The sequence below is a fragment of the Mastigoproctus giganteus genome, chromosome 10 (genome assembly GCF_048544385.1).
Source record: "Mastigoproctus giganteus isolate SK-2022 chromosome 10, ASM4854438v1, whole genome shotgun sequence".
Lineage (NCBI taxonomy): Eukaryota > Metazoa > Arthropoda > Arachnida > Uropygi > Thelyphonidae > Mastigoproctus > Mastigoproctus giganteus.
In genome coordinates, this window is record NC_143584.1 from 97,099,774 (window position 1) to 97,121,076 (window position 21,303).

Consider the following 21,303-nt stretch of genomic DNA (forward strand, 5'->3'; position numbering starts at 1 on the left):
TCACTATAATGCTCTTTTATCAGCATATAGATTGAATTTTTGGCATGTTTAATGAAAACGTTTCATCTGATGTAGTTGATAGCTTGAAAATGAATAGCAAAGTTTCACATGCTGACTTGCAAAATTTTCACACGCTCAGTGAAAATTTTCTACCACGCTAATTTAATTGCACTGTGGTGACTTCTTACATAGTTCCAAGATTAACATTTTAAAAAAATCAAGTATATTGCTTGTAATATTTGCATTATATTAATTTATCCGAAGTCTAGTCATCACTCGGTACAGTGTTAGGCATTGTCCGTAATGGACAGTTTACTCAAACATTGTATCATAATTAATGCCATGCATTACATTTTCGAAGATTAATAATGGCGGATAACAATTAAAAAGGAACAATGTCTGGACACAGTATGAAGCCTACTAAGGTAAGAAAAAGACTGAATTTGAAAATTAAATTATATGTTTTGAAGCGAATTCATTCCATTCAATGACAAGTGGATGTGTGCAATAATTTAGGACTGGCAGGTTCAACTGTAAGAACAGTTATAAAAAATAAAGAATTAATTTTAGCAGTGGAAAAGACAGCTGTTCCACTGCAAGCAACTAGACTGGATATTGTAATTGAAATGGAGAGACTTCTAAATAATTTTATTGAAGATAATATCCAACATACAATTCCGTTAAGTTAAATATTATTAAAGAAAAAGCGATAAGCCTATATAATGATCTGAAGAAAGCTCACCTTTAAAAAAAATGTGGAACCATTTAAAGTTAGTAAGGACTGGTAAGATAGATTTAAAATCCAGGGAGAAGCTGCAAGTGCAGATCAAGAAGGAGCAGAAACTTTCAAAGAAGAACTAAAAATTATTGAAGAGTGGTGTTAAACTTTTTAAACTTTTTTGGAAACAAATGCCTAAAAGAAGTTTCATATCGAAAGAAGAAAAAAAAACATGCCAGGCTTCAAAGTGGCAAAGGATCGGTTCTTTATTGTTGGGTGGTAAGACTGTAGGGATTTTAAAGTAAAACCCCTTTTAGTTTACTAGGAAGATGGCCCAAGTACAACCCAAAATCGACCAAAGTTACGCAAACTCAGCAGCCCAGGGCTATTGGATTAATAAATTCCTGATTTTAATTGACATAAGTTTAATTTTTATATATAATGTAGTTACTTATGACATAATTATATACATATGTAATGGAGAATATTTTATATGTACAAAATTTTAATATTAAATATTTGACCGACATTTGTGCATCTTTTAGCTACCGTTTAATATTGATTAGGAAATTTTCTATGGCATAGACCGCGACTCACAAATGCATATGTTACCTTCCGGGAATACTGTAAATGCAGGATTCTGTAAATACTGAACCATATAACAAAATATTATTAAAAATTCTAATTTAATATTAGTAGTAGTGGCAAAATCACGCAAGAAAGCAAGCTAATTTAGCAGCCACTTCATTTGCCCATAATAGAATCAAATGGAATTTTGTTTGAATAATCAGTAACACTCTGGCTGAAAGCAAAGTTTTGCACATCTGTCTTGCCACCAACCTTTTCTAATTTAAATGTATATTTCCTTGTTTCTGTTTATTTGAGAAAGAGTAAGAATACTGTCAGCATTTTACTCAATCCATTTAAGGGCTAAAACACTTCAGTCAGGTCTCTTGTTGGTGCCTAGTTTCTACACCCACATTTTACTGAACTTAAGTCTTGAACTAAAGAAGTGAGTACTATTTCAACTTAGATATTGAAATAGTTTAAGGAAATAATGCTGTGCTTTGTTAGAGAGAAATTTATAATGCAGTTTAGCATTATTTCTGAACCTCAAGACCTTCTTGATAAGGATAACCTTTTATGTTCCTGACTAACTTCGTTGCTCTTCACTGCACTCATTTCTGCAGACCTTCCTTGTTCCTTAAATTAGCTCTGGAACCTGTATGCAATATTCAAGATGTGGCCTTACCATTTCTTTATATAAAGTGATAATGAATCCTTATCCCTGCTGGCAAAATTTCTTCACATAATTTAGAGAATCCCATGAGTCGTCCTAGCAGCCTGTCTGCACAGCTCAGATAACTTTGTGTCATGTCTTGTCTTTTCTTTTCTGATATAACTGTATAACATACAGTTAGTTTGTTATACTGGGATTAATGCTACCCAAAAGCAGTACCTTGCATTTTTCAATGTGAAACCTTGATTGCCACATTTCAATCCACCTACCTAATTTTCTAAGATTTTGTTGGAGTAGCATACTCTGATTACTGTCATTAACCAACTGCACAACTTTTAGCATCTGAGAACTCAGTTTAGACATTAAACTTGATATGACTTCATCAGTATCATTAATAAATATCGAAAAGAGTAAGTGGCTATCACCAAACCCTAAGGGACTCCACTAATAACATTTGTCCACAAAGAGGAATGGTGATTAATCAGATTGGTCAGGCAAGAACCCTGCTTAACAAATCCATGATGTATTTGCCAAGGTGATCCTGTGTTACTTCTCTACCCATTGAATCCATTATTTTCCCCATCACAGAAGTCAAGTTAACGTGTTTGTGATTTTCCACTGTACTCTCTGATTCCCCCTTTACAAACAGGAGAGATATTTGCATATCTGTAGTCTGTTGGTATCTCTGCTGATTCCGTAGCCAGGTGGGCAGCAGCAGTACATAGCACACGCTTCTTGATTAGACCGGGGTTCGAGCCCGTGCCCACCAAATACGGAGGATGCGGAAAGGTCAGGGAATGACCACCGCATATCCCCGGAGCAATATGGCCTTAGTTGCTAATGCTCCTAAAAAACAAATAACAATAACAATCTGCTGATTCTAAGGACACTCATTTAATTATGGCACAAGTTTGCACATCTCTTTTGCTGCTGCTTTTGATATAATTGGATAGATTTCATGATGCTGTCAGGTACCTTATTTACTTTAAGCTTCCAGTTATCAGAAAATCATTTAGCTCTCAACTATTACTTGCTGAAATTTCCATGCTAAAAAATTTCTTAATATTTGAATATTGATGCAAAATACTTATTTTGTTTGTCAACATCCTGAACAGCGTAATCAGTAGTGAAGAATTCCTATCCAATGGACCAGTGTGATTCAACTTTCCCTTTTAGTGTTAACATGTGCAAAGCATTCCTTACTACTTTTTCATTGCACTCTTAGCCAGAAATTTTCATAGCTGCGTTAGCATGTCTTGGAATTATTCCCAGAGTAATTTGATTATGGACTAGTTTTATGTATACTCTGTGTTCCTGACAATTTACAACCATACCATGGATTTTTTTTCCTTCTCTGCCTCTCATCTGGCATCATGGCATCCATTTAGGACTAAACTTTGAAAATATTTCTTAATTGGTATAAAAATCTTAGTTTCTCCCCTGAAATCTTCATATTTAGCATTTGTATTTGATAACATCATTATAAGTTAGTCCCACTTAAAAGAATTTAAAACTATCAAAGACTGTTGTAATCACCTTTATGAGAACAAAATCCTTTCTGTTTACTCTTGACAGTAGTTATATCTTTAAATATATCCATCTTGAATTCATTATTATCATTGCCACCTAGTAGTTTACTCACATGGCGATTCTTAAAATGAAAATAATTGCTTATATCAAATATATACTATTTCTTTCTCTTTTGCCTCTCCATCATGTCTGTATAAATGACATTTATTCATTAAATCTCGAAATGTTTTGATGAGTGTGTGCCTAACCCACAAGTTCTAATCAAAAAAAAAAATCCCCACAATATGATATTCTGATTTATTGGCTCAGGCTGTCATTTTATTTATGACAGTCATTTTGCATATAATTTACTCCTGCTGTTTTTTTTGTTTTCACTGTTTGTCTCCAGCCTTGTTCAACATTACACTAATGATCTGTATCAGTTGGATGCACTGTTTTTAAAATCTGTATGATTCTTATTATCCCTTGTTGTTTCTCCGTTCTGTACAATTTTCAATTAATGTATTCAAATTCTGCATGTAGTAGTGGCATGTGATGCAAGAAAGCAACTGTGAGCTTATGCAGCATCAGCCAAAAAAAAAAAAAAAATCACACCATTCCCTCCAAATGCCTGTCCAGTTCCTCCTTAAATTTATTCAACCTATCAACTTCCACAACAACAGATGGAAGTTTGTTCCAGCAATTAACCACCCTCTGGCTAAAGGCAAATTTCCGCACATCTATTCTACATCTGTCCTTTCTTAATTTGAATTTATGCCCCCTTAGGTTCGTAATATGAACAAGTGGAAGGATCCCATCAGAATTCAGCGTGCTGAACCCATTCAAGGCCTTATACACCTCAATCAGATCACCACACAGGTGCCTAATCTCCAGCCACTGCAATTTGCAGAACTTAAGCCTCTCTTGATAAGAGGATCCCTTCATTCCCCTCACCAATCTTGTTGCCCTTCTCGGTACACGCTCAAGTAAATCTACATCCTTCCTAAAATGAGGCCTCCAGACCTGTACGCAGTACTCAAGGCTTGGCCTGACCATTGCCTTATACAGAGGGATAATCACCTCCTTTTCCCTGCTAGCAAAATTCCTATATATCATTGACAAAACCCCATGACCTGCCCTGGCAGCCTGTCTGCATTGCTCAGAAAACTTCATAACTTCCTGCACAATTACTCCCAGGTCTTCTTCATTTTCTACCACCTTAAGTGTAGTACCACACAGTTGGTACGTTTCTCTGGGGTTACTTCTACCCATATGCAGCACTTTGCATTTGTCAAGGTTAAACTTCAGTTGCCACTTCTTAGCCCATCTGCCCAAATTATCCAGATCCTGTTGCAGTAGCACACTGCCATTACTGTCATTAACAACCCTGCCAACCTTTGTATCATCTGCAAACTTCGACATTAAGCCTGATATACCTTCATCAATATCATTAATAAATATACAAAACAACAGTGGACCTAACACCGAACCCTGTGGGACCCCACTAATAACATTAGTCCAAGAAGAGCTGCACCTATTGATTACCACCCTCTGTCTTCTCCCACTTAACCATCCTTTTATCCATTGTAGCAACTGTAATGAATTATCTCACACTTATCAATGAATTATCTCACACTAAACTTATCAAATTTATTTTCTGTATTCCTAGCATTAGTGTATGTGTGCCTGCCTGTTTGTGCTCTTGAAATTCATACACAGTCTGTATATTTGCTTATCCCTTATGCACCTCCCATGCCTGATTATTTCCAAAAACATTTTCTCAGCTGCTTCATGTTCCCACAGAAGATATGCAAGAACCAATTTCGCCTCTGCTTGAGCTGCTGTTACATTGTTAGTCTGTATATCCTCCCATAGTAGCAGTTTGATGATTCACCTAATACTGTCTGATAAGCATCAGCAAATATTCTTTCACCACTTTTATTTAAGTGAATCTCATCCCTGTGAAATCTGTCTCTCCTGTCAACATATACTAGAAAAATTCTTCCTGATGGAATCTCTAGCTGATTTGATTGAAAAAGTTCTTAAAATATACTCCAACCTGTAATACCTGGGAAATATTCTGAAACTTTCAAATTACCAAAATTTATGGTGATTTTATATTTAAATTTCTTAATCATGATAGCAGAAAATCTAGTAAGAATTAAAATTTAAAATGGTGAGTGGAACTTGCTCTCACAGATTGTTTTTAAACTGTGTGATAATTGATTAGTGATGAAGTATTCATCTACGAAAAGCTTCAGCTTCTGTAGAATTAGATTGCTTAAAATATATTTGTTTAGTATGAAATTGAGAAATGGTGAAATTGCGTATTTTATTTTATTTTTGCTTGTCCTTTGACAACTATGAAGAAATTCAGCGCTAATTTTCTATCAAGTAAAATACATCATAGTGCTTTTCAGAAACAAAATATACCAGATTGAAGAATTCAATCTTGTATATTTTGTTCCAATGACTAGATACATTGACTAGATGATTATAAAAATAAGCATATCAGGAAAAGCTATGTTTATGTCATGGGCTACAGAGTTATGGAATACTTTTCATCCTGAGTGCAGGCATTTTCACATTTGGCCCTTGGTGTCAAGCGAATTGTGACCAGTAGATTTATCTGTTCGATTTTTCACCGAGCGATCTCTGTAGAGCGACCAGTAGTTCGTTTTTAAGTTCCCACATTTTCTAAAACTCTTCATTTGATAGAAGCTCTTCTAACAAAAAGTTCTTGTAGAGAGAGAGAAAGTAAAGCCACCTTTCTTTACATTTTTATTTATTAACTACTAATCCCTACGTGTCTCTGCCTGGTCACACCAGGCACTGCTCCTGCCTCCCCCTGGCATGGCTGGAAACTTGGGCAGAAAAGTTGATCTATCAAGAACTAAAAGGAGCAAATATGGAAAATATTATGATTCCCTCTTTAGAGTCGAGACAAGCTTGTGGCCAGAGAAAGAAATTGACCATGACACATTGCAACCAAAGAGGTTTAAAATAAATTCCTCAGCAACAGACTTCCCTTCATTTTTAATATTGCACTCACTATTAGACCAGCCTCTCAGTAAGCTATCCCCCTTCTTTATCCAGAAATACCTGGAAAGTATTGCAGGGTCTCCCAAGATGGTTAAGAGACTGCAGTCAGGGGACTTATTTCTGTAAACTGTAAACCACAAGAATTCGGAAAAATTTCTACATCTGACAAATTTTCCTGGAATTCCAGTGAAAGTATCTCCCCATGCAACCCTAAATGCATCTAAGGGTGTTATATCTAGTTGAGACCTGTTGAATGTAACAGCGGAAGAAATAACCCAAGAGCTTTGGAAACAAAATGTTATTTCAGTGAAAAGAATTATGATTAAAAAAGACAATATACTGACACCTACCAGGAATATTATTCTCACCTTTAATGCTCCAAACCTACCCTCATCAGTAAAAGCAGGTTATCCAGTTTGCTGCATTCTTCCTTTTATTCCCAATCCATTGAGATGTTTTAAGTGACAAAAGTATGGCCACTCTCAAATAACATGCAGAGGAAACCTTGTTTGTCCCAACTGTGGATCCTCCGATCACATTCAAAGTGATTGTTTGGCTACAGAAATGACCTGCCCCAACTGCAAAGGCAACCATCCTGCTTACTCTAAAACATGGGAGTGGAAAATAGAAAAAAAATTGTAAAACATAAAGTTGAAAACAAAGTAAGTTATCAGGAATTAAGAAAATTAATTGTACCCAGTATGCCTAAATGTACCTATGCCAATATTGCAAAAAAAAAAATCAAACAAGAAACTACTCAAACATATCAATGCTCAGACTGTCATTTCTCAGCAACAGTCCAATGTCCTCAAGTACTCTGACCAAGCATGTAATACGCCTCTTACTTTACCGTCATTTCCTCCCCTACCTGTGATTGATACTACTTCAAATAATCCTAGTTAGTTCGAATTCAAAAAAGACACAGCTATGGATGCAGATTACTCACCAAAACAGGAACAACTGATTCTGGAAATATATGTAGAAGATATGGATACCGGTCAGCCTTTCTTTTTTTTTCCAAAAAATGACAAATCGAAGCCTGAATGCCATAAGATAGCCATGTTTAAAGAGGGAATATTGATGGCATTCAAGACTTAATTAACCACTACTCTCGAGTTGGTTTCTATCTACTATTTAACTCCTCAAATTTCTGTTTCCATAAAAAACTACTCTATCTACCACTCACAATACATCTGATTCTGCTTGTGGGGATGGTGTAGCCATTTTAATTAACTCAAAGGTCTCGGCCAGGCATATTACTCTCCAAACCCAAATTGAAGCCGTTGCTGTGCATCTGATTACTCAGATTGCATTAACACTAGTCTGTCTATCTCCCACCAAATCATACCTACTCTTATAAAGATCTTGAAGAAATTTTAATACAGCTACCCCCCATTTCTGCCTGTGAGGGGATTTCAATGGCCATTACCCTTTATGGAGGTCTCAAAATTAGATAGACGTGGCTGACCAATTGAAATTTTACTTTATGAACAAAACCTCACCATTCTTAATACTGGTCCTCTTACCTATATATACAGTTACCTAGTGGACAGAATTATCCAATTGACCTCTTGATTTGCTCCCCGATACTGTTTTCAGTCATGCAGTGGTCTTTTATGGATGATCCCATGGGCAGTGACCATTTTCCAGTTGTTCGTAATCTGCTCACTACACAACCACCATTAGACGACACTGCAGAAAATGGATATTCCCTTAAGCCAACTGGGCAAAATTTTAGGCAATCACTCTGGACAAAAAAATTATGCAAATACAGCCCATCGATGAAGTCACAGATTATGTCATATCCCCTCTTTTATTTCCAATTAAATACTCAATTCCATCATCAAATTCCCCAACCCAACGGCATTTCAACTATTGGTGGCATGAACAGCGCACCAAAGCGGAGAAGTTAAAAAATAAAGTGTGGAACTTATTTTGTCGATCTCCAAACACAGTTAATCTTATTAACCGCAAGAAACTAAGGGCAAAAGCATGTCTCATTCAAAGACAAGCCAAGACAGCTTCTAGGACTCGATTTTCATATACTATCAGTAGAAACACTGACTCCAGATTAATACAGAAGAAAATTAAGAAAGAAGAAAATCCCTTGCCCAATTCTTTCCTGCAATGGGCAAGAACTCTCTGCTCCTCTGGATATTAGGCCGCCGTAGCCTAGTGGTCAGGCGTGCAGGTGCATAAGTACACGTGCCTTGAGTGACCGGGGTTCAAGCCCATGACTGCTGAATACAGTGCTGTTTCTTGTATTCTATCTATCTTGTGAACTCCTCTTACCGTTTGGTCGTCCTGGAGTATAAACAGAAAATTTATTTATTCATTTATTTATATTGCACACGCTTTGGGAAAAACCTTTGCCCTATTCTCAGCAGCTTCAACCTACACTCCAGAATTCCAGAAAATTAAAGAACACTACCGAACAGAGAACCATCAACTTTCGAACTTCATTCTCACTTCCACATAACTAGCCTCTTCAATATTTTGAACTTTTACAAGTCATCAGAACAACACACAACAGTGCCACTGGGCCAGATGGGATATATTATGTCATGTTATTGCACCTTGACGACAAAAACTTACAACTGCTGCTAAACTTTTTTTTTAACCAAAATTTCTTGGAAAATATTTATCCAAATTCTGAGCACCATACTACAGTTTTCGCCCTTTTGAAACCTAGAATAGATCCCTCCAGTCCTTATAGTTACAGACCAATTTCTCTGTCTAGTTATCTCAGTAAAATTATCGAAAAAATGATCCGCAGTCAACTCATGTGGATCATTGAAGCTCAACTTCTACTGAGTAATAGTCAGCAACGCTTTCACCAAAATGGTCCCCCTTAGATCTGATGATCGATCCTGAATCTTAACGTTGCAATGCCTTTGTGAAAATCGAACACCTTGTTATGGTCTCCATAGATATAAAGAAGGCATTTGATACTTACCTGGTGTTATGACATTCTCAGTGACCTTCATATCCTTGGTCTATGAGGCAACCTGCCTATATTTATTAGGAACTTCCTCCAGAGCCACTCTTCCCAGGTTTGATATCAAAATTCCCTTTCTACTACATTCTCACAGCAAGGATTACTGCAGCGATCAGTATTGAGTGCAACCCTGTTTGCCCTTAGAATTGATTCCATTACAATAGAACTCCCAAACACTGGAGGTGTACCTTTATGCCAACAATTTCTCTATTTCTTGCCATTCTCAGAACATGAGATCTATCGAATGGCAGTTGCAAATGTCCCTTAAAAAAGTACAAAAGTGGGCTTTGCTCAATGAATATAGTCTTTTCCATCAGAACACAGTTGTGATCCAATTTTCAAATCAACATAAATTGCATATGGATCCTGAACTTCGGGCATAAAATTCTACCATTCTGATTGCCAACAATATCAGATTCTTGGGATTACTCCTTGACAGCAAGTTCAACTTCTTTGAACACATTAAAAGTATGTGTACTACCTGTCTGAAAAAAACTGAACATGCTAAGAGATCTGCCCTGTCTTGGAGAGCAGATCGTACGACTTTGCTGCTCTTATATAGATCACTGATTAGATCCCACTTGGATTATTGTTCTCCAGTTTATGATTCTGCCCGAAGAAGTGTATTGCATTGCTGATTGCACTTGGTGCTTATAGGACATCTCCAACTCATAGTCTATATACTGAAGCTCATGAGCCCCCAGTGTAACTCTGCAGAAGAATATTATTACTTAAATATGCAGCCAAAATACAAAGTTGCTCTCCACATCATATTCAGCCATACCTCTTTAATCTGCCACTACTCAATCTCTATAGAAATAAACCAAGTAAACTAAGACCAGTGACTAAGGCCTATGACACCTTGAAATATCACAGAATTGGAATGTTCCTAAGAATTGGTAAGTCCTGAACCCTTTGGACTCCCCCCTCCTCAACTATCCAGATACTTATTTTCTTCAATGGGGAAAGAATCATCTACCGACTATCAATGTGCAACAACTCCATGCAAGCCATATTCAAAACTATGCTGACTTCTTGCCAATATATACAGATGGTTCTAAATTTAATTCAGCAGTTGGAGTAGCAGCAGTATATCCCTCTACTATCATATCAGTTTCTCTTCTTCCTGAGTTGCTGTACTCGGGTGGAAGAGAAGTTGTAGTTTACACCAATTCTCTCAGCTCACTTTCAGCAATGCAAAATCCTTCTCAGCCGACCGGGCTAGTCAGGTGGGTAAAGTGCCTGCCTGACAACTCAAAGGTCGCGGGTACAAATCCCGTCTCGGGCTTGGATCAGAGTAGAAAATGCAAAAACCTTGGGAGGTGCAATATGGCCACAGAAGCCAATGCGCCAACAACTAACAAAAGAAAGAAAGAAAGCAAAATCCTTCTCACAAGGATCACCCTATTTGAAATCAAATCAGGAATTTGCTATTGCAAATTGAAGATCATCATCAAATAGTGAAGTTGAACTGGCTGATATGTCTGCTAAAAATCCATGAACTTGATCCTTAACCTCTGTCCTTATTCCAGCCTCTCATTATAATATCATAAGTCGAGCAGCATGCCATGCACATTGGACAGAACTATGTCATCACCAAATGTAATAATAAACTTTTCCAGTTGAAACAGGACCCAAAATTTTGGCACTTGAGCATTTAGACAGTATGGAGGGAAGAAGTGGTGCTCACATGAATCAGACTAGGACATACTCATTTGCCTCACATCCAGCTACTCACAGGTGATGATTCTCCTCATTGTACACACTGCTCAAACCATCTAATGGTCAAACTTATTTTGATTGACTCTCCACACTATCAACAACATCAAGCGTCAATATCATTCATTTCTAATAAGAATAATAACAACTGGCCATAACCCTTGTGGACAAGAAGAAAAATGCTACCTATCTGGAGGTTACCCAACACTGGCAACCTCCAGAAAACTCATGAGCGAAAAAAATCAGGACATACATGAACCTAAATCAGGAGATCAAAGAGATAAGGCATAGGCAATAAGTAACAACCATCCCGATCATCATATCAACCACTGGTGTTATGTCAAAGACACTACATAACATCTAACAGCAATAGGGCTCCCAACGAACACCTACAAAGAACACCAGAAAGTCGCAATCCAGAACGCCTGTAGGATAGTCAGAGAGTCCCTCGACCAACTGTAACACCAGATGTAACAAACACTCTGTGTACTTGGTAGCAATACGCGTCACAAGGTGGAACCCCCAATCAGGGAGAAATAATATAAGAGCAAAAATAACAATAATACAATACAATTTATTCCTCAAAACAATTTTTTTACAATAAATAAACTTGTTAAGAAAATTAAATTTCTTGTCAAGTTGTAATTCTTCACATACGACAGTTTTCCTTTCAGATTTATTATTTAACAGTAAAGATAAAGAAATTACTACACTGTACATTCCACACTGCAAACAGTGATAGTAATTTTTATGCATAGCAGTTCTAATCTATTGAATCATTGAGTATCAAAAATGTTCTTATTAAAATTTTTAATTGGAAAATAGGATAACTTCTCCTAAGTCTGAAATCAACACTAGCCAACAAATTGTTTATTATATTCATTGTATGCCTTTCTCCAAATCTATTTAGTATCCTAGGGTGAGGCAAAACAATTGCTTTTGGGTTTCCTTAAATTGTGTGAAAAATTCCTTTGCTCATTCAACTCTTTAAAAATAATGTTCAGATTTTTCAAGATTAAATTTAACTTCAGTTTTTGAACTGGATAAAGTATTATTTATTTTAACTAAAATTGCCTTCTATTATTCAAGTCATTTCAATTTTTTTTTCCCAGTCTCAAAATTCTGTTAAGTTGTTTATTACTCTTAGTTCAGTTATAGTTGTTTGTTCCCATACTTTAATTGAGTTAAATAATTGAGTTGGGAGTCCACTAATGCATAATACAGGGTGTCTATAAATGGTGGGAACACTTTCAATAATTTATTGCACATGGAGTAAGAGAGTTATTATTTACTTATTTATACCATGTGAAAGAGAAAACATGAAAGTTTCCCAGTTGTTACTGCTGAGGCATGTAGTTCCATCATTCACCGCCAGTTGGCATTAGGAAGGTCCTTCGAAAAAAACTTTCTATGAAGCCGTAAATTGCAGTTGGTGCATATGTTAAAGGAAGATGACAAAGAGAAGCATTTCCAATTTTGTTGTGAACTGCAAGGACTGACAGAAGAACATGGCTACTTCTTTAATTGTGTAGTGTTTAGTGATGAGGCCCCATTTCACACCAAATGGAAGGTCAATCTACACAATTGTTGAATCTGGGGCATCCAGAAACCTGAAGAGATAATTGAATATGAGCATGATTCGCCGAAGGTGAATATTTTCTGCTCCTTGACGGTTCCCCTCCCTACTTCCATAATGACGTTCAGGCCTACTTTAACATTGAGCTACACAACCACTGGATCGGACAAGCTGGAGAAAGGGACGAATGTTTCTTGAAATGGCCGCCGAGATCATCAGACTTTACTCCGTGTGATTTCTTCTTGTGGGGCTACATAAAGGATTATGTTTATGTACCACCTTTTCTGCGTGACGTCCAGGAACTAAAGCAGAGAATTGAAGAAGCTACCACCACGGTCACACAGGATATGTCAAGATTTCGATTACCGTGGGGACATTTGCCGTGTCACATGTGGTTCCCACATTGAATCGTTGTGAAGTGATGTGGTGTAAAAAAAACTTGGACATTTTCTTTTTCACAATGCATGTATATGACACTGATATCTGGCCTAGTCTTTGTGCAATAAATCACTGAAAGTGTTCCCATCATTTATAAACACCCTGTATAAGGTAACTTTCAAGTAACTTCCAGTAACTGAGAGGCCAGATGAACAACACCATCCACGATACCTGCTCATCTGACTTTGACAGATTTTGCTTCTTCACAGTGACACTTTTTGGCCATTTTGTGGTGGACCACTGCTACCGCTGACAGATACACACTATGCCCACTATGTTCGGCTATTGTGTTCTAGCTCTCCAAGTGGTCTGATATCTTCTTGTTTATACAGCTAGTCTGGATCTTTTACGTCGTTGGGAGACAGGTGATTGGTTTGTATTTTTTTTTTTTTTTTTTTTTTTTTTTTATTATTTTGGTTTATTGTATCTTGGTCCTTAGTCTTCAGATATGTGATTCCTTGAGTGACAAACTTTGGGATTGTTTCTGGGTGCCTTATCATTTGTTTGAACTGCTCTGCTGGCTTGTGTGTGCAAGTGAGCTTCTTGTACCAGTAGTTGTAGACATTATCTATCTATTCCTGGTGTTTGCCAGTTATGGCAGTTCTTGATCGACTGTTTTACTTTTCTCCCAAATCTCCCACTCTCTAATCTCTTGTAAGTCCTTGGTTTTTTTTCTTTCTAGTTCTATCCAGGTGGCTCAGCTGCTATATCTTACTCACTGCTCCATATTTTGCCCCAGAACTCCTGGATCATCTTCTGCTTAGATGGTCTGTTTCCATCTTTCTTATCTTCTCCGAGACTTCTGTAGAAGGATCTTTGGTCTTCATCGAAGATTTGGTTGTTTATTTGCTGTGGACGCTGTCTCTCTTGAGGATGCTCTTCACTTTTCCAATCAATTTCGTAATTCTTCTCTCTTTTGCTGAAGTCTTCTTTCCCAATGGTTCCTTCTTTTTTTTGGTTCTTCTGCTGCCAGTCTCTTGTTTATCTTCTTTTAATCCTAGTGGCTGCAATGGAAGCACAGTGTACGGCTGTGGATGCCCCCGCAACATTGCACCATTTTTGTCGAGGTAGTGCAGTTTATTTGCCGATTGAGTTGGTGTGTGGCTCTCCACAGGATTCTGTTGGGTCTCTGTATTGGTATTACGTGGTTCTTTATGAGGTTCATTTCTTCGAATTCTGTTTGGGCCTCCTTCCACTCATCTTCTATTCTGAATATCGTGACCTCATCACTTACCACTTCAGGTGCTCTGCGTTGTATTTCTTCTTGCCCTTCCTCCTCTGTTTCTGTGTTGTCCATATTCTTTGTTCATTGTAGTTGATCGCTCACATCCTGCTTGATTTTTTCCAAGCTTGCAGGAGATATTAGGGTCTTAGTGGCGATGGTCCTTCTCTTGTCCGCTATTTGCTGTTCAGTGACCTGAATATCCGGTAATCATACCATTCACTTGGTATGCAGTCTCGACTTGTACATTGCCATATCGCCGACCGGGCTAGCCGAGTGGGTAAAGTGCCAGCCTGGCAACCCAAAGGTCGCGGGTTCGAATCCCGCCTCGGGCTTGGATCAAAGTACTGCAAAAACCTTGGGAGGTGCATTATGGCCACAGAAGCCGATACGGCAACAACTACCAAAAAAAAAAAAAAAAAAAAAAATTGCCATATCAGTCTCTAGCTTGGTTATTTCTTAGTATGCTCGCATGATGTACATATTCATTTCGATGCTCCACTTCATGGCACCACCGTTGCCAGGTGGATAGGAGCAGCATTGCATAGCACACGCTTCTCGATTAGACCGGGGTTCGAGCCCGTGACCACCAGATGCGGAAAGGTCAGGGAATGACTGCATATCCCCGGAGCAATATAGCCTTAGTTGCCAATGCTCCTAAAAACCAAATAACAACAACAACTCCAGTGTGTTCCTCAGGGACTGTCTCTGTCTTTTCAAACCAATCCCTCTGCCTCAGGCCTGAAAACGATTCACTTTACCTTTTTTTTTTTTTTTTTTTGTGGTTGTTGGCGCATAGGCTTCTGTGGCCATAATGCACCTCCCAAGGTTTTTGCAGTACTTTGATCCAAGCCCGAGGCGGGAATCGGACCCGCGACCTTTGGGTTGCCAGGCAAGCACTTTATCCACCCGGTTGGCACTTTACCTTGTACTGCTCTCTATGTAGTATGAGTATCGTATCTCTTTGACATTATCCATATAGATGTGGACCTGTTTAGCTTCGGCTTAAGTCTAGTGGTAGTTCGTCCTTTGGAGTGACACCAAATGGTGCCATTAATTGTCTTAACTGTCCCTTCGACCTTGTGGAAGGTAAGTCTGCTGAAGCAACTTTCGTGATGTTTATTTTATTATTATTATTCAGATTTATTTCTGTTCTATTTATACCTGTCTACCATCATGATGGAGTTGTGTTCCCTTCGGCCAAAGTTGAACTTGGACACGTGTCCATCAGGTTGGTAGTCCAGTGTCATAACTACTGGGCCATCCTGCTTTATTATTATTTATTATAATAATAATAATAATAATACAATACAATTTATTCATCAAAAAATTTGTTTACAATAAATAAACTTTATAAGAAAATTAGATTTCTTGACAAGTTATAATTCAATAAATAGAACAGCTTTCCAAACATTTGTTATTAAATGAAAAGAAAAAATGAAATTATTACATATAATACATTCCACACTGTAAACAGAGACTGTTTATATGTAAATCAACTCCTAGAGGCTCACATCTGGTGAGTATGGGCTTGGCACACCCAGGATCCTAAACTGGATATCATTATTCTTCTCTTTCTTGGTGATTCTTTTCCACTTCGGACTCTCTCTCTCTCTCTCTCTCTCACTCACTCACTCACTCACTCAGGGTAACTTGGGAATGGTTTTTTGGCTGGTGCAGCATAAACCTCAAGCTTACTTGCACCATATGGTTAATAATAATAAATAATAATAACTCTAATCTACTGAATCATTAAGAATCTAAATTTTTCTTATTAAATATTTCAGTTTGAAAATAGAAATTATTAATAATAATTATTATAATAATAAGGTGAGAGATATCAAACTAAGGTAAGTGATAAGCCATCTTTTTATCTCTTTAGTCAACAGCTGTAATTACCTGGAGAAAGGAAAGCATAGAAAAGCCATTATCTTGTAGCCTACAGAGCTTGGAAGTATTCTCTTGCATATTAGGATTGGAAGAAGATACAGCCCTTTCTATAATTGATCCAGTTACAGTAAATGTAGAAATTCTGAAGAAGTTTATTGACCTACCTGATAATAGTATACATGTTTTAGAGGTAGGAATAATTATTTTACTGCCATGTTACAAAGCTATAAATATGAACTTCTAGCTTTGCTTTGTTATTTGTATATATAATAAGCCAAAATAGACAGATTGAGCAAATTAACAGATCACATTGAAAACGTGGTGTAGCTTGTGATTAAGCAGAACAAAATATATTTTGATGGTGTACATAGAATAACGATGAAATGAGGAGACAGCGAGAAATTTGGAACAGGTGTAAGGGACATTTATAGGGGTTGTATAAAAATTTCCAAAAAGGTCACAACATCATTATGGCGTATGATTATGATCCCTCCAACAAATAAACAGGCCTGACAATGGTAAACCACTCAATATAAAGGTCTCTGTAAGATTCTGTGGCAAAAAATCCCATTCTTCCACCAGCAAAGACTTTAGTTCACCAAGTGACTGTGGAATTGGCTGTCAGCATTCAATGCGATGCCCTCCACATGTTTGATTGGATTTAAGTCTGTTGATCATGCTGGCCACAGTAGTCGGAAATCTTCAATTTCAAGATATTCTTCCACCACTTGAGTTCTGCATGCAGTGGCATTCTTGTGCATGAAAAGAAAATCTGGGCCTCCCATTCCTAAAAAGTTGCACATCGAGGATCTATTCTCAGTACCCCTATGCAGTTACAGTAACCCTATCAAAAACATTAAGGGCCATTGATCATTATTCCGACGCACATGAGAACACCACACGTATCCCTTCTCTGATGTTGGTGGGATGGTACAGCATTCCCATCATCTTCAGATGAAATAACATCTAGAATCTGTTTGTAGCCTAAAATGGGACTCATTAGAAAATAGAGCCATACCCCTTTTGTGTGGTATCCATCACATGTTCATGGCACCAGTTTCAATGAGCTCTGCAGTGGTTTGGGGTGAAGGAGATACAAACCACTGGCTTCCTTACTATTGACTAGAGTCCACTTAAATTGGGTCCTGGTTGGATATGGCGGAATTACTTAGCAAGTACAGGTCACTGTTGAAAAAAAGCCGTGAATTAGGGTTGAATTTGAAAGTGTCTGCAATTCTGCCCAGACACGATAGGAGGGAGTATATGATGAGAGCGTTGTCGATCAATTCGGCCCTGGAGGGATTGTGCAAGGCTCCAGGGGTAGAATTTTTTTCAGCCTGGACTGTACTTGTTAACAGGAGAGATTGCTTCTACAGGGATGGGATACACTTAAATAGAAAGGGTGCAAGAATTTTTGCTGATACTGTCGAGGCAGAGTTAGTTGGGTCGGAAAACTGCTAGTTGGGGGGAGATACAAGGACTAATAGATTAACAGTAGCCACTGGCAGAGGTGGAAGTGATTCTTGCACTGCTTCTATTGAAATGAGCAGAAGCCTGAAAAACAAGATGCAGGATATTTCAGAGACTGCTGGGAGTCATTGCGGTACAAGTAAACACATGGGTTATGTTAGGGTAGCCAAGGATAGAAACAGGTGCATGTATACCTGCGTGTACACCAATGCTAGGAGTTTGGTAAATAAATTTGATGAATTTGAGGTATTGCTCAAAATATCAAAGGCAGATATTGTTGGGATATCAGAGACGTGGTGTCACACAGATATAAGGAATGCGGAACTGGAATTTGGGGAATACAATGTGTATAGAAAGGATAGACAGGACAGGAGGCGAGGAGGGGTTATACCATTAGTTAAGAAACACATAAAGTCCAAGGAAGTGAAGCCAGTCAACATCGATGGACAGGGCAGTGTCGAGTCAGTTTGGTGTGACATAAGCATAGGGAAATCAAAATTGAGAGTAGGAGTGTGCTATAGGCCTAATGACTCTGATGAGTATAATAAGATATTGTACAGGGAAATAGAATGGGCCAGTAAATCAGAGAGTCTTATAATGGGGGATTTTAATTTCCCAGATATTGACTGGAATTTGTGGGTTGGTCACTCGCACACTAGCAAGGCTTTTGTGGATTTATTGGATGATTGTTTTCTACATCAGCATGTTCGTGAAGCAACAAGAGGGAGCAATACTCTTGATCTGATTATCAGTAGTGATTCTTCATGCATTAAGAATCTGCAGATAAATGAACCACTAGGTGGCAGTGATCACAGTGTGTTGAAGTGGGATTTACTCAAAGAGGTAACTACCATCAGAGGTAAAGGGAAGGGTTTTTGTTTTCGTAAAGGCGACTATGATGGTCTGAGACAGTATTTAAATTCTATACAGTGGGACCAACTGATGATGTTACCAACAGCAAACTCAAAATGGGAAGCATTCAAGGAACTAATCTTGGAGGCTACCAGGCTTTACATACCAACTAAGAAATATTGTTCAAGGTTTAGGCCTAAATGGTTGTCAGATGAACTAATGAGACATGTGGCAGAGAAGAAAAATGCATGGGATACATACAAATTAATGGGTGAGATGGAAGCCTATGATAGATATAAGTTGGTCTGTAACCAAGTCACAAAGGAGATTAGGCAGGCAAAGGCTGACTACGAAAAATCCTTGGCAAAGGATGCAAAGAAAAACAGAAAAGAGTTCTTTACCTATTTAAACTCAAGAAGGAAAGGGATGAATCAGATTGGTCCACTGGATATTGATGGTTCAACAGTTGAGGATCCTGCTCAGGTGGCTAACAATCTAAACGAGTATTTTGCATCTACATTCACGCATGAGGAGTTATTCAGGAAGGAGAATGATATAGGTAAAGTAAACATTGGCAGTGAGCTGGATGATTTTGTAATAACTGGGAGGAAAGTGGAGGAGAGATTGTTGAGGATAAACATAAAAAAGCACCTGGGGTGGATGGGATCTGTCCAGTTATATTAAAGGAGGCAGCAAAGGAAGTAAGAAAACCCCTAGCCATAATTATGAGAGCTTCTTTGGACTCAGGGGAGGTACCCATAGACTGGAGATGTGCAAATGTAACCCCAATTCACAAAGTAGGATCAAAGGCTGACACAAGTAATTATAGACCTGTTAGTTTAACTTCTGTTCCAGGTAAATTAATGGAGGCACTGGTTAAAGAAGCACTGCAGGATCATCTAGACAAGAATTCAGTTATAGCTGAGACGCAGCATGGTTTTGTTAAGGGCAAGTCTTGCCTGACCAATTTGATTGGATACTATGATGTAGTCACAAAAGAACTGGATGCAGGGAATAACTTTGATATTATATATTTGGATCTTAGAAAGGCTTTTGATACTGTTGCACATGGAAGACTGCTGCACAAATTGGAGCAGTGTGGCATTGGAGGCAAATTGCTGCTATGGATAAGGGGATGGTTGAGTGGCAGAAGACAGAGAGTGGTAATCAATGGACACTGCTCAACGTGGACTAATGTTATTAGTGGAGTTCCTCAGGGTTCAGTATTGGGTCCGTTGTTGTTTTCGGTGTTTATGAATGATATTGATGATGGGATATCAAGTTTAATGTCCAAGTTTGCAGATGATACAAAGGTTGGCAGGGTTGTTAAGGACACCACTGACGCTATGCTGCTGCAACAGGATCTGGAAAGGTTGAACAGATGGGCTGAGAGGTGGCAAATGAAGTTTAACATTGATAAATGTAAAGTACTACATATGGGAAACAGTAACCCAAGAGCAACGTATCAACTCTGCGGTACTACACTGACAGTGGTGGAGAATGAAAAGGACCTGGGGGTAATTGTGCAGGCAGATATGAAGTTTTCTGAGCAGTGCAGACGAGCTGCAAGAGTGGCTCATGGTGTCTTGTCAATGATATACAGGAATTTTTCTAGCAGGGATAAGGAGGTGATTATTCCCTTGTATAAGGCAATGGTTAGGCCACATCTTGAGTACTGTGTACAGGTCTGGAGGCTTCATTTCAAGAAGGATGTAGAGCTGCTGGAACGGGTACAGAGAAGGGCAACAAGATTGGTGAATGGAACAAAGGGTTGCTCTTACGAAGAAAGGCTTAAGTTTTGCAAATTACAGAGTCTGGAGACTAGGCACCGGCGAGGTGATCTGATAGAGGTGTATAAGGCTTTGAATGGTTTGAGCATGCTCAGTGCCAATGGGATTCTTCATCTTGCTCAGAATAATCATCTCAGAGGGCATAAATTCAAATTGAGGAAGGACGGATGTCGGATAGATGTGCGGAAATTTGGCTTTGGCCAGCGGGTGGTTGGTTGGTGGAACCGACTTCCATCACTTGTTGTTGAAGTTGATAGCCTAAACAAAATTAAGGCTCAACTGGACAGGTATTTCGAGTGAACGGAGGGGTGAAATGGGAGTGGTGAGTTTTTTTTTTTTTTTTTTTTTGGCTGATGCTGAATAAGCTTGCTTTCTTGCATCGTATGCCTCTACTAATGCTAATGTGTTTTCACCTGTGGCTTCAGCAACCTTAGAAACAGTTGATGACAGGACATCATAGTGTTCTGTCTTACTGTTAGATCCAGATAGCAGTCTGTTCTGGTTTACACTGATGTAGTTTACATTGATTAGTTGGCTTAATGCACGACACATTAAGTCAACTTGTCTCCTCCGCCTGCAACTGCCCAGCTTCAAGTCGTCTAACAGCCTGCCATCTCAAAGAATCATCTAAACGATGATGATTTGCCACCTGAATACTGAAGATGGCAGGCTGTTAGATGACTTGAAGCTGGGCAGTTGCAGGCGGAGGAGGTAAGTTGACTTAATGTGTCATGCATTAAGCCAACTAATCAATGTAAACCAGAACAGACTGCTATCTGGATCTAACAGTAAGACAGAACACTATGATGTCCTGTCATAAACTGTTTCTATGGTTGCTG

At 38.3% G+C, this 21,303-nt stretch overlaps 1 long non-coding RNA gene across 1 annotated transcript in view; it reads left to right on the forward strand.

The window, feature by feature from the left end:
* Positions 1 to 16,405, forward strand: part of LOC150079180 (uncharacterized) — a 39,101-nt gene extending 22,696 nt beyond the window's left edge. Inside the window, exon 3 of the long non-coding RNA XR_016547556.1 lies at positions 16,345 to 16,405. This is a non-coding gene — a long non-coding RNA (uncharacterized LOC150079180). The remainder of the gene's footprint in view (positions 1 to 16,344) is intronic.
* The last annotated feature ends 4,898 nt before the right edge of the window (positions 16,406 to 21,303 follow it).